This window comes from Tachypleus tridentatus, chromosome 13 (genome assembly GCF_004210375.1).
Source record: "Tachypleus tridentatus isolate NWPU-2018 chromosome 13, ASM421037v1, whole genome shotgun sequence".
Taxonomy (NCBI): domain Eukaryota; kingdom Metazoa; phylum Arthropoda; class Merostomata; order Xiphosura; family Limulidae; genus Tachypleus; species Tachypleus tridentatus.
Window position 1 is genome coordinate 145,744,745 of NC_134837.1, and position 15,040 is coordinate 145,759,784.

The 15,040-nt window shown below is 31.8% G+C and overlaps 1 pseudogene across 1 annotated transcript in view; it reads left to right on the plus strand.

Annotated features, from left to right (window-relative positions):
- LOC143238217 (metabotropic glutamate receptor 3-like) overlaps positions 1-11,905 on the plus strand; it is a 107,169-nt pseudogene extending 95,264 nt beyond the window's left edge. The window contains exons 8-9 of the transcript XR_013020463.1: positions 1,543-2,461; positions 5,388-11,905. The product of XR_013020463.1 is annotated as a metabotropic glutamate receptor 3-like (transcript). The remainder of the gene's footprint in view (positions 1-1,542; positions 2,462-5,387) is intronic.
- Positions 11,906-15,040: the final 3,135 nt, after the last annotated feature.

Sequence of the window (15,040 nt, forward strand, 5' to 3'; positions counted from 1 at the left end):
TTAAAAAGTACGGTAGTAATGCAAGTAGCAAAGTCAAATGCCACCTGCTGCCATCTTAAGAAAACTCTTTAATTGTTAAGTACATCTTATACAATCTGTAAATAATATGCCTTAAAATTTTGTAATTTACTGCTTGCTTAATATTATATGGTAATTATAAATAAGGATTTAACCACTGTACTTCACTCTTTATTGTTTGTTTGTTTGAAATTAAGCACAAAGCTACCCAATGGAATATATCTGTGCTCTGCCACCATATGTATCGAAACCTGGTTTTCAACGGTGTAAGTTCGTAGACACATTGCTATTCCACTGGGGTTGGCACTCTTTATTGATAGAACTGAAATGCTATCATAGAAAAAGAGGTGTAAACCATAAAATGTTTTAACGAAATTTGTACACCTAATATATTTTCATTGAGTCATCAAAATGTCACGTTTGGTTCATAAATTTATCCATTATACATATATATATATATTAAAACCGCATACCATAACTTCTTATCTGGCAATATTGTCTTGAAGTAATTCAGTTATAGTCTATCTCTTCTGCAATTTAATAAAATATTATGCCTTGTGAATTTCTTCATTTCATATTTTGACTTTTATATCCACAAATAATAACTAGCTATCTCTAGCTAAGACATGAAGAATAGTAGTGTGTATGTGTGTATTTTCTTATAGCAAAGCCACATTGGGCTATCTGCTGAGTCCACCGAGGGGAAGAGAACAGTAGTTATTTCCTTGTTTAGCTGCCTTGCAAATTGTTGATTTATCTTTTGCTCATATATATTTATATGTGTGTTGAGTTAAATGTATCACGTTTCGTATTTCCACTTATTTTCGTAACTTTTCAGCAATCGTGTTTTGTTTATCATTATTTCATGTCATATTACGTGTGTAGCAGACAAATATTTATAAAAATAATTAACACTGTGTGAGTTAAGCAAATTGTAAGACGCAGCTGAAACGGTTGTAGTCCATAAAACGGTATAAAAGCCTTTTGTTACAGTTAAAACTGTCAGATTTATAGCATGTAACAAAATGGTCCAATAATGCTTTTTTGAAGTGCGTCAGTAAGTATCTAATCAAAATTAAAACATTTTTTTGATCACAGCTCAACTTATTCCGTATATTTTTCTGATCACAGCTCAACTTGTTCAGTGTGAAGCATTACACTTCACTGATACTTTTTCACTATATAATGTGCTTCCACTCATATATATTTTTGAACACTAATTTAACCAAGATATCCTTCAAGAAGCGATTTGGACCTAGTGTGAGTTTGTTTAAATTTTAAATTATCTTAATACGCAATGTGTCAAGAGACAATTAGATTCAAATGCACTTATTAAAACCACAAAAAATAATTAACTATCTAGATAAATATATCGTGTGTTGTCATTTAATACAGAAATTAACATAGAGGTTTTTATTGCATTGTCACAGTTATCTCATTAGTTTGAATATTTTTGCCCTATGATCAAACATTTTACGTATATCAGTATAATGCAGTCATTTTTACTGTTATTATTTATTTCAGACTCAGTCTAAACTTGAAACTCACAGAATGGAAGAATTCAAATGCAACGGTTCCAACATCGAACTGTAGTGACCCTTGTCTGAAAGGTCACATCCGTCAATTTCAGCAACGTTCCTGTTGTTGGTTGTGTGTCGCCTGTCGAGAAGACGAATATATCTTCAACAATGAGTGTTCTTACTGCCTTGAAGGCTACATGCCGCGTCCAGATAAAGCAGGGTGCTTTAAGCTCCCTCTCGAATTCATGACCTGGGACAGCCCCTGGACTATTATTCCAGCAGCTTTTGCTGCATTAGGGATTGTTTGCACGTTTTTTACTTTTGCCGTTTTTGTGCATTTCAGCAGGACTCCAGTCATAATGGCATCTGGACGGGAACTGTGTTATTTACTCCTCCTAGGCTTGGCGCTTAGTTATTGCATGAGCTTTGTAATATTATCCAAACCCACTACCGCCACTTGTACGCTTATGAGGGTAGGCTTAGGGCTGTGCCTCAGCCTTTGTTATTCTGCTATACTTACGAAAACAAACCGAATCTCGAGGATATTTAATCGAGGTATCCGCAGTATCAAAAGACCTAGCTATACAAGTCCACGGTCTCAGGTCTTGATTTGCCTCGGCTTAGTTTCAATTCAGTTAGTGTTTGCTATTGCCTGGCTCATAGTGGAACCCCCCAAACTGCGAGAAACTTATCCCACAAGAGCATCCGCTGTCCTTCAATGTGGCGTTTCCAGTATTTCAATGGGGGTATCCCTCATCTACAACAAGTTTTTGATAATACTATGTACAGTATATGCTTTCAAGACACGTCGAATCCCTGAGAATTTCAACGAAGCCAAGTACATTGGATTCACTATGTATTCAACTTGCATTGTCTGGTTGGCTTTCATACCTATCTACTTTAGCACAAATAACGACTTCAAGGTAATACTAATTGTACTTAAGTGTTCATTACTTACTTAGCTGCCAGCAATATAATGATCTTTAATAAAATTTCAGTCATTTAAAACATTTTTGAATCTTCAGCCCTTTGAATCAACTTAGATGCTGCACCTTAACCATCTTTTGTTAAACGCTATTCAAATATCCTCATAGCACATAATCTATAAAGAATTTTGTCAAATGATTTACTCTTACCTATTGCTTTAAATGCTTATTATTGATTTATGTATCAAACTAAATGTCAATAACTCTAAGGAGTTGATATCAAGTGTTTGTATAAAAAAAAGAAAAATACCAATGTTTGTCTTTATTGCTTAGATACTTACTAATGAAAAATGTTTAATATTAACCTTGAATATTAAATAAAAATAAAATAAACTTAAAATTTAAATATATCACATTGAACAATATTTATTACGTCTGAATCGGAACACTTACTTAACAAAACTTCATTTTATCTTATTATTTTTGAAAAATAATAAGGTAATTTTAGAATGTTTTTATGAAAGTTGTTTTGCAAACACATTATTGCTCAAATATTCACATTAGTTCCTTTAACTGTTAATAATATCAAAAGACTAACAACGAATGGTATCATACCAATAATAAAATTCAAGGTGTCATAATTTAAAATTAATGTTTCCAGAGAGTCAAAAAATGACAAGTGGTAACATAAATAAGAAACAAACTTTCAGGCGATTATATTTTGTGATTTTAAAAGGCATATTTATATATAACCAATATAATACAAAGTGCACCAAAATTATTAATCCAAAAATGGAAGAAAAAGTAAGAAAACAAAGGTGCCAAAACTTTACATAACTGTCAATTATGTTCTCATTAATCATCGATTTTTTGTAGTTTTCCTGGTTATCATATAGTTAAAAGAAAAGTATTCATACATCCAGGAAGGTTCAGGAAAGTTTTGAATATTTCTAACATCCTAAAGGATTTTTTTCGGAAAAAAGTTGTGTGTCTACTTTAAGAACTCGCAAGATATAAAAATCTAGGTTTATTATATTAGATTACACAGCTTTTTTTCTGTTTCACTATTCATTAGTTTTTACTGTACTCTAAAGTATTCAGTATTTATTACTCTGATACATTTTCCATTTGCAATTTTTTCACAGTTGGACAACAATGAAATACTTTGCACAAGTACGGGTGCATGAGTTTTATATAACCGCCTTACAGCTAGTCTTAGATATGCAGACTTATTAAAGAACCTTGCATTTCTCCGGAAAAATTGGTCCCTTTCATGTTAAATTTCTTGCAAATCCACTGAAAACGTTTTCTTGACAATGTGGCACTTTTCTCTCAACTTTTCTTTAAAATCGATTAGTATTAGGCTTTCCAGAAGACAGAACTAGTGTTATTGTTTTCTGAAAAAGTTTCATTTTGTTCAAAATGACGATGCGACAGCGTTTTCACTTCTGAAAACTCAACTATTCCGTACATGGCTTTCGCTGGGTGAGAAAAAATTTACATAAAAGATAAAAAATAAAGAAGAATTTTAATTAATATCAAAAGTTTTCGTAAACATCTTCTTTAGTGAAACTGGTTCGTAAGTTGTTTAAAATTTCTTTTCATCTGCTTCTGTACAAACTGATCCGAAACTTTGTGTGTGTGTTGAAATTTGCGAGTGGAATAAAACTTTGTCTGTAATAAATTAGAATGACCAACAAACAAGATCATTCATTGTTTCATTAACATTTATTCAGGGTTATTACTTAATTAACTAATTTATTTTGATAAGATTAGCTATGCACCAATCCACAAAACTCACTGTGTAAAGAGTATTATAAGTTAATACTCTCAAACATTAATCCTTTGTGGACCTAATATTACCAGCATGATTATTGGCAGTTACAGTTTCTGTTTTTTAAAGTGAACTGAGTAATTAGTTTCCATGAGTTGTTTACATTTTTTTTCGTTCAACAACGGTATCTATATATAAATAATATATCCTCATCACATAAGATATTAACAAGTTTGAGGTATTCCTGAAAACTGATTATTTAAATCATGCTTTCATGTTAAATAATACATAGCTTGAGAAACTTTGTACCAAAGCTTTATGACTACCCTCAGCTACCATGGTAATAGTAAAATGAATTATTTGAAAATGTGCATGAAAACAAAATATTATAAAGGTGTCCACGTTAATGAAATGTTATAAAGGTATCCATGTAAGTGAAATTTTATAAAGCTTATGAGGCAGAATTACAAATAATAAAAATTATTGTACAAGCCCTAACTTAAAACAAGTCTAGTCTTGCTACGTTTCTATCTTTGTAGCAAATGATGTAAAAATAGTAAACGAAGCATTTAGAAACTTCTTTTGGGAACTTATGTAAAAATTATAAATAACAAATAAAGTTAAAACAATAAAGTATTCTTAACTAATCAAAATCATTTGTAAAAATTTACATTATCTAATTTTTAGGATTCACTTTAACTGACTACTGAAGTATAAATGTTTATACCTCTTATTTTAACCGTTCAAAATAGGATCATTAGAATTCCTCTTTCGTTAGACATCAAAATTTCCTGTTGTTGCTCTGTTTTCATTTACACACAAAACAGAACTTAAAATTCTTTGACTTGCTTGGGTTCTTATATATATATATATATACGTGTTATTGTTTATTTTGAACTATTAACTGCATATACTTTTACATATTTATTATATTTGGCCTTGTAAATAAACTACTTTTAATCGTTTGTGTATTTTAATCTCTTGAGTCTCCCTATCTTGCTTGAATATTTCCGTCTGCCTCCTAACCAGTTTTCCTTTGAATAACAAGATTTAAAATGTAACTTATTTTGGTTTTTTCAAATACATATTTTTTTAATTTTCATTCTTTGTTTACAGTTACATTATCTAAATCTTGATTTCTCTCTTTAGGTTCAAATCTCTAGTCTCTGTATCTGTATCAGTATCAGCGCTACAGTAGCTCTTGGTTGTCTCTTCACACCAAAGATCTACATATGTCTTTGTCAACCTTATAAAAACGTCAGAACTGGAGGAACTCAAGGCAGTACTTCTGGACATAGTATGCGTTTCAAGAGGTCCGGTGCAAGTGCTGCTTTAGCTTCCATAGCTACTGCAGCAGTTATTGGTACAACTAGACCAGCTACAGACTCATCAGACTTCCGCTCAACAACAAACGGAGAAGTGTCTCCTAGTCTTGAGGAGAGCAGCATGAGTTAATATAATTCAACATCATTTTAATCTTTGATCCTTAAAATTCATTCAGAGATAGAATAAAAATGATTAGATAATTAATTCAAGATATAACCTACTTTCATCGTCTGACGTTACAGTAAAATACATCGGCGATAAACCTGCATAAATGCCATATCCATCTAAGGAGGAAAGTCCGATCCAAAATGTTATTCTAGTTTACGATTGCATTTTCAAGCATCGTTAATGTTAAAAAGTCATCTTTCCTTTCTTAGTTGAAGCTAAGGCTAACCTTCAGTCAGGCTTTGTTGAAAGAAGAAACTATCAGAGCTAAAACGTAGTTAAATAAAAAAAACAGCCATTACTTAATCTACAAACAATTTCTTAGGATGGAGCACAACATTTTTGTTGGAAATTCTTGGAAAAAGTGATGCATAACAATTCTCTACTGGCTCGGGATCACTTCTTTCTAATGGCAGAATTCTTTTATTGTACATATTGTGTTATTTGAGTGATAATTTGAATCCTTCAACGTATCACTACACCGGATACGGTGCTACTTTAAAATATGTCAGGACTGTTTTTTCCCTCCATAAAGTAACAACACATGATAGTTATGAAGAACTCATGACCCACACATGTCTAGTCGAACGCTACTTCTAATGTGCAGTTCACGCGTTAAATTATGTATTGAATGCCTTAGTATATCGTTATATATAATGTGATATTATTATATGTCCGATAAGATTGCTATCTTACGCAGAAGATTGACTTGTCGTTGTTCTGCAGCTTGTTAACGTCATGTGGCCAATAACTTCCGATGTACAGCGCTTAAGTAGCTGAAATGATTCTTCACTTCAATACATCGCTACATACAATGTGAATGCCAGTTTAAAATTGTTTTTATCGTAAGTGATTATAGCGTTGGCAGGCTTATTTTTTTATGAGCCAAAATATATGTACCTGGCCCACAAACACCCAAAATATTACTTTATAACAAGCAAACGGAAACTGTGAAAAATTTCACAGTTGCGAAAAAAACAAGTCATCAATACAACCAAGTTTTATACAAATGTTTTTGTCGATGATTCGTAAAGAATATTTCACAATTAAAAGAGACCTTGTCACATAAAAGTACTTTTTGTTTAACAGAATTGCAAATGTTACCTTAGTGAGTGAGTGACTAGTGGTAATTATGAGTCAGTCCCTTCGTGACATTTAACGAACGTGCGCCTGAAGTGAGGAATCTGTGACTCTTTAAATGAAACAAAGGTGTTCTTAGAGTAACAGAATTGAATGATATGATTTCGTATTATTGTAATGATTATAACTTCTTGACTGGTCCGATTTTAAATGTCAAAAATTCAGTGCGATAATCTGACTAGAAATAGTTTGATAAAATACAAATACCTGATTTCAAATCAACAAACGCTGTTCACAGAAATATTGGGGCTCATGTTTCTGTGAATGGTTTTTGAGGAGTGTAATTTTGAAAGTTGTACATATTTATATATATTATCTATATAAGTGTTATTTGTCTTCTTATTAAGTTACATTGTATTAGAAACATGTAGGTAATCTCACGTTAGATTTCTATACATGAAGATAACATTTTGAAATACGTTTCTAGAGTTCGTTATTTTTACATGTATACGGTTTTTCTCTGATTGTTATACAACAAAACTAAACTTGTAGTTTGTGACACTAACATTTTCATTCTTTATTATAATTTACTTTCGTCTCATACAACTCTAGATCTGCGGTTTATGATTTAAAGACATGAAGTTAGTGAGTGTGATTTTTGCGTAATGTTATCTAGAAATCTTATGAAAACTTAAATGGTTTTGTATTTTATTTAATCATTGGTTGATGCAACTAAATTTATATGAATTCCATTTTCAAAACGACTATAAAAGAGCTTTGGATATTTCTTTCATCGATTATTCAAACAAATTTCAATATATTGATTTACGAATAATTGCTGTAAGATTTAAATTTGCTTATTTATTTTTCGACATTTTCGTTCGTTTTAGTTTGTGTCGTTTTAAAGTCGGATTTTTGGTGAACCTTTCATGTTGCAGTTTTGTTTTAAAAGATCTTTGAGATTTTTATTCATTTAGAACAATTCCTTTGTCCTCGTTCCTTATATTCGCAGCTTTTTCTCAAAACACATTTTACAAAATTAGTTAAATTTTTAACTATTTAAATTTTTTCTGAATCCAGATTTGCCATTTTTGTTAGTCTAAAATATGATAATTTCTACGTTGTGTTACTCTTTATGTTTTCTTCTTCACTTTAGGAAAGACGTAATTTACGTGACATACTATCGTTGGCTTTATCAGCTATTGAATCGCATATCATAATTAAACGATTCTTGTGGTTTTAAATGTTAATATGTGTATCGCTACTTCTTAATCTGATCACATATTTACATATCCTCTTTCTTCAAGCAACACAGTTGAGTTGTCTTGCCTTCTAACTAGCCACACAACACGAGTTATTGCATCCATGCATTGAATATAATAAATATTGTAGAGATACGATAAGTATTAGTTGGAAGCTAAAAATAGTTGAAAATATTTTCGGTCACTTTGTAATTGTAGTACTTTCTTCCAGACTTCATATAATTAATATATGTTTATTGCTGGGAATTTTTTAACAAGCTTTATCTTGCTGCTTCCATGACTCAGCAGTAAGTTAGAGGGCTTATAACACCAAAATTCGGGATTCATTATTCGAGATGGACAGAGCACAGATAGACCACTGTATAGCTTTCTGTTTAGAAAATTGTTATCTTATTTTAACTCGTTAGACTAAATGTAATAGATGTCCATGAAATCTTATCTGTCTTTCTCCACTTGATGCAAATATAGTAGCTTTGAAATAGTTTTTAACGTTATACTGAGTTTTAAGAGAATCTTTGGGGCCAGCCCTTCAAAGGTTTTATTCAGGCTTTGAAGGATTTCCAAATAGTTCTTTAACACTGAACCGTCTGTTCCTATAAAGATTTATAGCTTATTTTCTACCAGTTTATTTCATGAAATGATGTAATTTCACATTATTCTTTAACTTTGGGTTTGATATTCTAAAAAGAAATTACATTCTATTCTCTATAGACCTGCTTCAGCCGTAATGTAGTCTACAGGTAATAGTTGATTATTGGATTCGATGTTACAAAAAGTCGAGTCTTATATATTCTTTCTCCATAGATGCTACTCCAAACTACGCTATATTTCCTAGCAATTGTTTAGAATTGTTCTGGTTTCCTCTTTCTTGGCATGATGCAGGTCTTGATATAGCTGTTCAAATTTAGTTGAGTATTCCAAGAAAGTTATATGCGAAGCAACGACTTTGCCTTAAACCATACTATTATTCTAGATGTAACAGTGAAAGTAATTGTTTAAAATTGAGTTGAATATTCCAGAAAATATTTTTATTTCCTTTTTCCAATAGAATCGACTTAATATCATCTTGTTTTAAAGTGTATTTTTAAATACACTGACCCTAAACAACAGTTCTTTCCCAGCTGATGCCAAACTTAACATCTCTTCACAACTTTGCTAAAGTTTATAGCACGAAAATACGAGGAATTATTAAAATCACACTGATAAAAACAAGAGGAAAGTGATTAAATATTTTAGCTGAAAGATTTTCATTCTTTTCTAGAAGAATTTTCTTCTAATTTGTAAAGGTTAATATAGTTGACGTTAATTATCTGCTTCAAGCAGCTTTCTGAAACTCTTCGATTATTGTTGTTTTTTAAGTTATGTTCAATAAATTAAGTAACAGCGCTGAACAAATCAATGTTAAGGAATAACTACGTTTGCAGTATCTGATTTATTATGATTAACAATTGAACTAGAGTAGGACAATAAGCAAAAATCTGACATACTGACCAACAGATTCTGGAAAGATTTTGAATATTTACACAGCATTCCAGGTTAATGAATAATAACGTATTTAAGCAACATAAAGCACTACAACGTCTTCCTTGTAATCATGTTCTGCTCCTAAAAAGGCATTTTTCACTGCTACAAAGACTGAACTAGAAAATGTGTTCTTAGGTTTCGGGTTACCCAAAAGATTTAATGCATTTAACTTATTATAGGTTTTAGTTTATTTGTGTATTATCAATTTGTTTTATAAAACTAATCTTATTAATGATAAGGCGCTCATAGTTCTGATATGTCTTACTTTCGATCATAAGTTATTATTATTTTTGTCTATTTTTAACCAATGGTAATAAATATTACATTATTTTTCAGAGTCTAATAACTTGTAAACACGAGTGATATGTGTGTGTGTGTGTTTTCTTATAGCAAAGCCACAGTGGGCTATCTGGTGAGCCCACCTATGGGAATCGAACGCCTGATTTTAGCATTGTAAATCCGTAGACATACCGCTGTACTAGCGAGGGAGTCGCGATTAAAATATTATTTTTCTTTTTAGATTTGTTTTCCTGATTTAATTTCTCTTATCAAAACTAAGTTTATTTAAAACATTCACTAATTAGTTTGCTTGTTTGTAGTTCTGTAATCAACGTACCAGCCATTACATCTGAAGTTACAGCAAAAAACGTGTATATAATAGAAAGTTCGCTAAGCTCTTTGGGATAGTGTGTAATATAAACGTGAAGGTCACATTATTCCACGATTTGATATCCCCCTCTGAGACAACGGTAAATCTACGGATTTACAACGCTAAAATATAGGTTCGATTCCTGTCGGTGGACACACCAGATAGCCTCATGTGGCTTTCCTATAAAAAAAAACATACACGATTTGATTAAATTAATCCAGCAGTTAGCGGTTTGTAACAATGACTAGCTGCTTTCTTTCTAGAGTGCCCCCGCCAGTACAACGGTAAGTCTATCGATTTACAACGCTAAAATTACGGATTCGATTGCCCTCGGTGAGCTCAGCAGATAGCCTGATTTGGCTTTGCTATAAGAAAAACAAACAAATAATCCTCCTAGAGTATCTCTTCAAAATCACGATCAGCTATAACGGAAACTCCTTGCATAACGCGATGCGAAATTCAACAATGCCAACAGCATTCTTTATTTGCGTTGTATATTACTTGTTGAAAATAAGTATAACAAACTCAAGCAGGTAAAAAATATATGCTCAAATTAATATTGAACTTTTCCGTCATTTAAACATTAGTCTAATTTTAATATCATTTAATTCCAACTTAAATATTAGTTTTATACTTTCCTTTTTTAATTTTATATATATATTGAGAAACTTTAATTTTTAATATTATTTCATACCAAAATAAATGTTAGTCTTATATTTTACATACTGAAAAGCGTTATATACAGCTTTAATAACATATTGATAAAGTCAGGGTTATTAAAGATGGAAATTTGCCAGCTTCGTAAAGAAAGTTGGTCGGTTGGCGTTTATTGGCGCAAAGCAACTAAGCTATCTGCGCCTTGCAAAGAAAGAATTCCACAAAAAAGTTTTAAGTATTTGAATCATCAGAAGCTTGCTAAAGTTACCCACTCTTTAACCCTAACTGGTAAAAGTGCTCAATCGCAAACTGTGTAATTTAAAACATTCAGTCTGACATTAAAGGAAATTTAAAAGCTTAAACTAGATAGTCCTGTACCTCAAACTCGAATAGCCGGATGAATAATACAATTATTTTTTGCATTGCTTTGCAAATTCTTTTCAACCGTATTTAAATGTACATTCAGTGATTTGTTAGGAAGCAGTTGCTGCATAGATTCCTTTTAACTGGAAGTCTGACTTTGTTTTATTAGCTCAAAAACGACATTTGGATACTTTTGCGTCTGCATTTGTCAGCTGAAATAGCTATAATTATAATAGCTTTAATGTATTTATAATTGTAATGAAAATTCAGTTGAATGGGTATTGCTTGTTGCAGATGAGAAGAAAGCTCATTGTAACTTACTGATTCAACATAAAGAAGTATACCGAAATGTTACTTTTTATTTCCGAGTTATATTACCAAAACAGATTTCCGTTAAAAAATGAGCTACGATTTAACTATATTTTCATTTATTTGTTACTATAAATAAATCTAATTAATATATTTTAGTGTTTATTTAGTTACAAAGATTACATTTTGTTGATTTAATTTCTATTTAGGAGCAAGGACTTTTGCACATGTCCTTTATTTGATTTTTATTCAAGGTATAATATTTGAATTTCACCTGAATTTATCTTGTACTTCAAAAATATTTATGTTTAATAAATAAAATGTTTAATTTACTTGATGTGTTTAACTGAGTTTTAATTTGGTTAAAAGTGTTTTTAACCTATAACAATCAATAACTGATTAACTGGATATGCTTACTTAATTATTTCAGTGTAGGGCAAAATTAGAACTTTAGCAGTTGAGTCTGAACCATAACCAAAAAAAAGGACAAAACCACGTTTCTAATATGGGGAATTCCGTTGATCGCTTGTAAAAACATAATAATTCTAAATATTCTTAGAGTCAGTGGAACAGCTTAGACTTACACATAAGTGAAGGTATCCAAATGGTGTATATTACAGAACTGTTGCAGATAAAACAAAAGACTGAACATTTTAAGTTTTTCCTTGATGTCACCTCCACGTTCCCAAGTTCTTCTTAATTCAAAATGAAGGGGGCGCTATTGTTTTTGTTTTTCATATTAATAATTTAGAAACTACATAAAAGCAAAGATTTGTACACTTCCCTTAATGAGATCATCAATCGATTATTCTTTATCAGTGTATACAGGCTAAAGTATTTCTGTCATTTTCAGAATTCACAAGAACACGGTGTCCTATGGGAATTTTACAAGCAACTACAAATTGTTATGTAGAGGGCGGTCTACTCTTGCACAATTGCACGAACGAAGATATTTCCCCCTTGCACATTTACAAAAGCTTTATTTAGAGGGCATGGGTATCATTTTCGCTGCCAACTGACTGTTCTGCCAATGGCATCTAAATAAACACTATATATTCGAAAGTAGCATTAGGACTGTGTGCGGATATGTCAATATACAAAACATTTAAATATCTTTAAAAGTGTAGATGAAAGGTTTCGTTCATCAGAAGAATATTCGAGAAGATATATGTACGAATAAGCCTTAAAATGGCTCAACTTTTCATACAGAGCATAAATGTGTATACCATATCGACTTGTTAAGAAACGTGAATTGTTTGGAAATTACCTGTAAGTTTGGAGTAAACACCATTCAAACTAAGGAGATGAACCATCTTTCCACAGGAATATTTTTCTTCCATGATAGCTAACTTGTCACGACTGCCAATTACGTTTGGCCAAAATCACGTCTTTAATGTAATGGACACTCGTAGCGTTGTAGTGGTTCATAGATCCTCTAGCCATTCAACAACCAGTAAAACATCAACGATCAATTCGACAAGAGCTTTTCTAATTCTGCTGCATTACATAAATGTTATTTTACCAGAATTTCAGAGCAGTTTCTAGGGATCTAAATGTCGTCGAGAGACCAAGTAGTGGTCTTGTTGGAGCCTGATTCATTTTTCTCGTGAGTTTTGATATATGACATAGAATTGAATGTGGTAACTGCCTCACCGTTAGGTTCCAAGAGATGGTGGCCCCCAGTAGCACAGCGGTATGTCTGCGGACTTACGACTCTAGAAACTGGTTTTCGATACCCGTGAGAAGCAGAGTACAGATACCCCGTTGTTAACCTTTGTGCTTAACTACAAACAAACAAAGAAATGATACATCTCACAAACAAACGTATGATTGTCTGCAAAAACAACCTAGAATATTATAATTCGATTGGGACAGAGATCTCACAAAATCTTTAAGCATAATCTGTCAGTTTGTTTAGGTTTTAGAACAGAGACACAAAAGTAACCAAGACATATTTTTATTTAACATTCTTCTCCAGCTGCAAATATAACAACTTCAAACTGTCTTGAAACATTGCATAAAATACATTGAAGAGATTTACTGATATAAACTAAATAATATCCAATATAAAAATCATTAATATCAGTCACTTGTCAACTCAAAATATTTTGCATTACAATTGCAGATGATCTTCTCTCTTATAAACTATTCCCAGCAAAGAATGTAGTAAAAATATTGGTTTTAATATGTTGATATTTATATAACTTTCAGTAAAACATGCGTTGTATCAGAGCAAAGAATTTGCCATGATTCGTATACATACTTATATTTCATGGTTATTTACTGGTGTATAAGGCGATTGCATCTACAAGACGATCTAGGACTTTGGAGACAAATTAAGTGTATTTTTTCGAGATTCTGAATATAGGACGACTTCTATTGTCCAGCAAGTTTAGGGTATTATTTTTGTAAAGAAATTGTTATACATTATTTTTAACTGTGCTAACCCGCGCTCTAGGGTAATCAAGTTTATACTCTTCAAACATTCGAGACACCTCAGTGCGGCACAACTTAAGTCACAAACATATGATAAACGACTTTGGAAAGTTTTCATCACACTTGAGTTTCTTTTCTATCACAAATATACTAAACCAAAAGATACAGTGACCTAATATTAAAACATGCTTACAAAATTAACGTACATTACAGAGACTGCTTTTTAACATAATATTAGTAATATTTTAGTACGACGGATAAGATCAATTCATTCCAAATAAGAAATGCCTTAATTAATTATAACTTTTAGTTATGAATAATCAAGACAAATGATACAATTACAAATATGTTATTGTAACACAGTGCATAGCATGATGTCAACGCACTTATTCAAAAAAAAAGCAAACAAAAGTAAAAGGAACAACAAATGCAATATAAATATGTTATTAACCGAAGAGTCCTTACTGGAACTACATATCTGAACCTGAGTATAAGATGAGAGCTAAGATCAGGAATTGTTTTAAAAATAAAATGTATCATCTTACACACCAGTAAATACAGTATTTTTGACATTTGGAGTTCGAAACCGGTTAATCAATGATAGGCAAACTCACAACAGAATTTATAGTTTTAACTTAATTAGTGCGTCTAACATGTTCATTAGGTTTTTTCTGGGTCCGGCATGGCCAAGGGTTTAAGGCACTCGACTCGTAATCTGAGGATCACGAGTTCGAATCCCCGTCACACCAAACATGCTCGCCCTTTCAGCCGTATGAGCGTTATATAATGTTACGGTCAATTCGTTGATAAAAGAGTAGCCCAAAAGTTGGCGGTGGGTGGTGATGACTAGCTGCCTTTCCTCTAGTCTTACACTGTAAAATTAGGGACGGTTAGCGCAGGTAGCCCTCGTGTAGTTTTGCGCGAAATTCAAAAACAAATAAACAAGATTTTTTCTATTCTTCACTCAAACAGAGGGACCTCGCTAAGTTCGTGTAAGGCTGACAGGTGTTTCAAAGACGTCTTAAAAAATA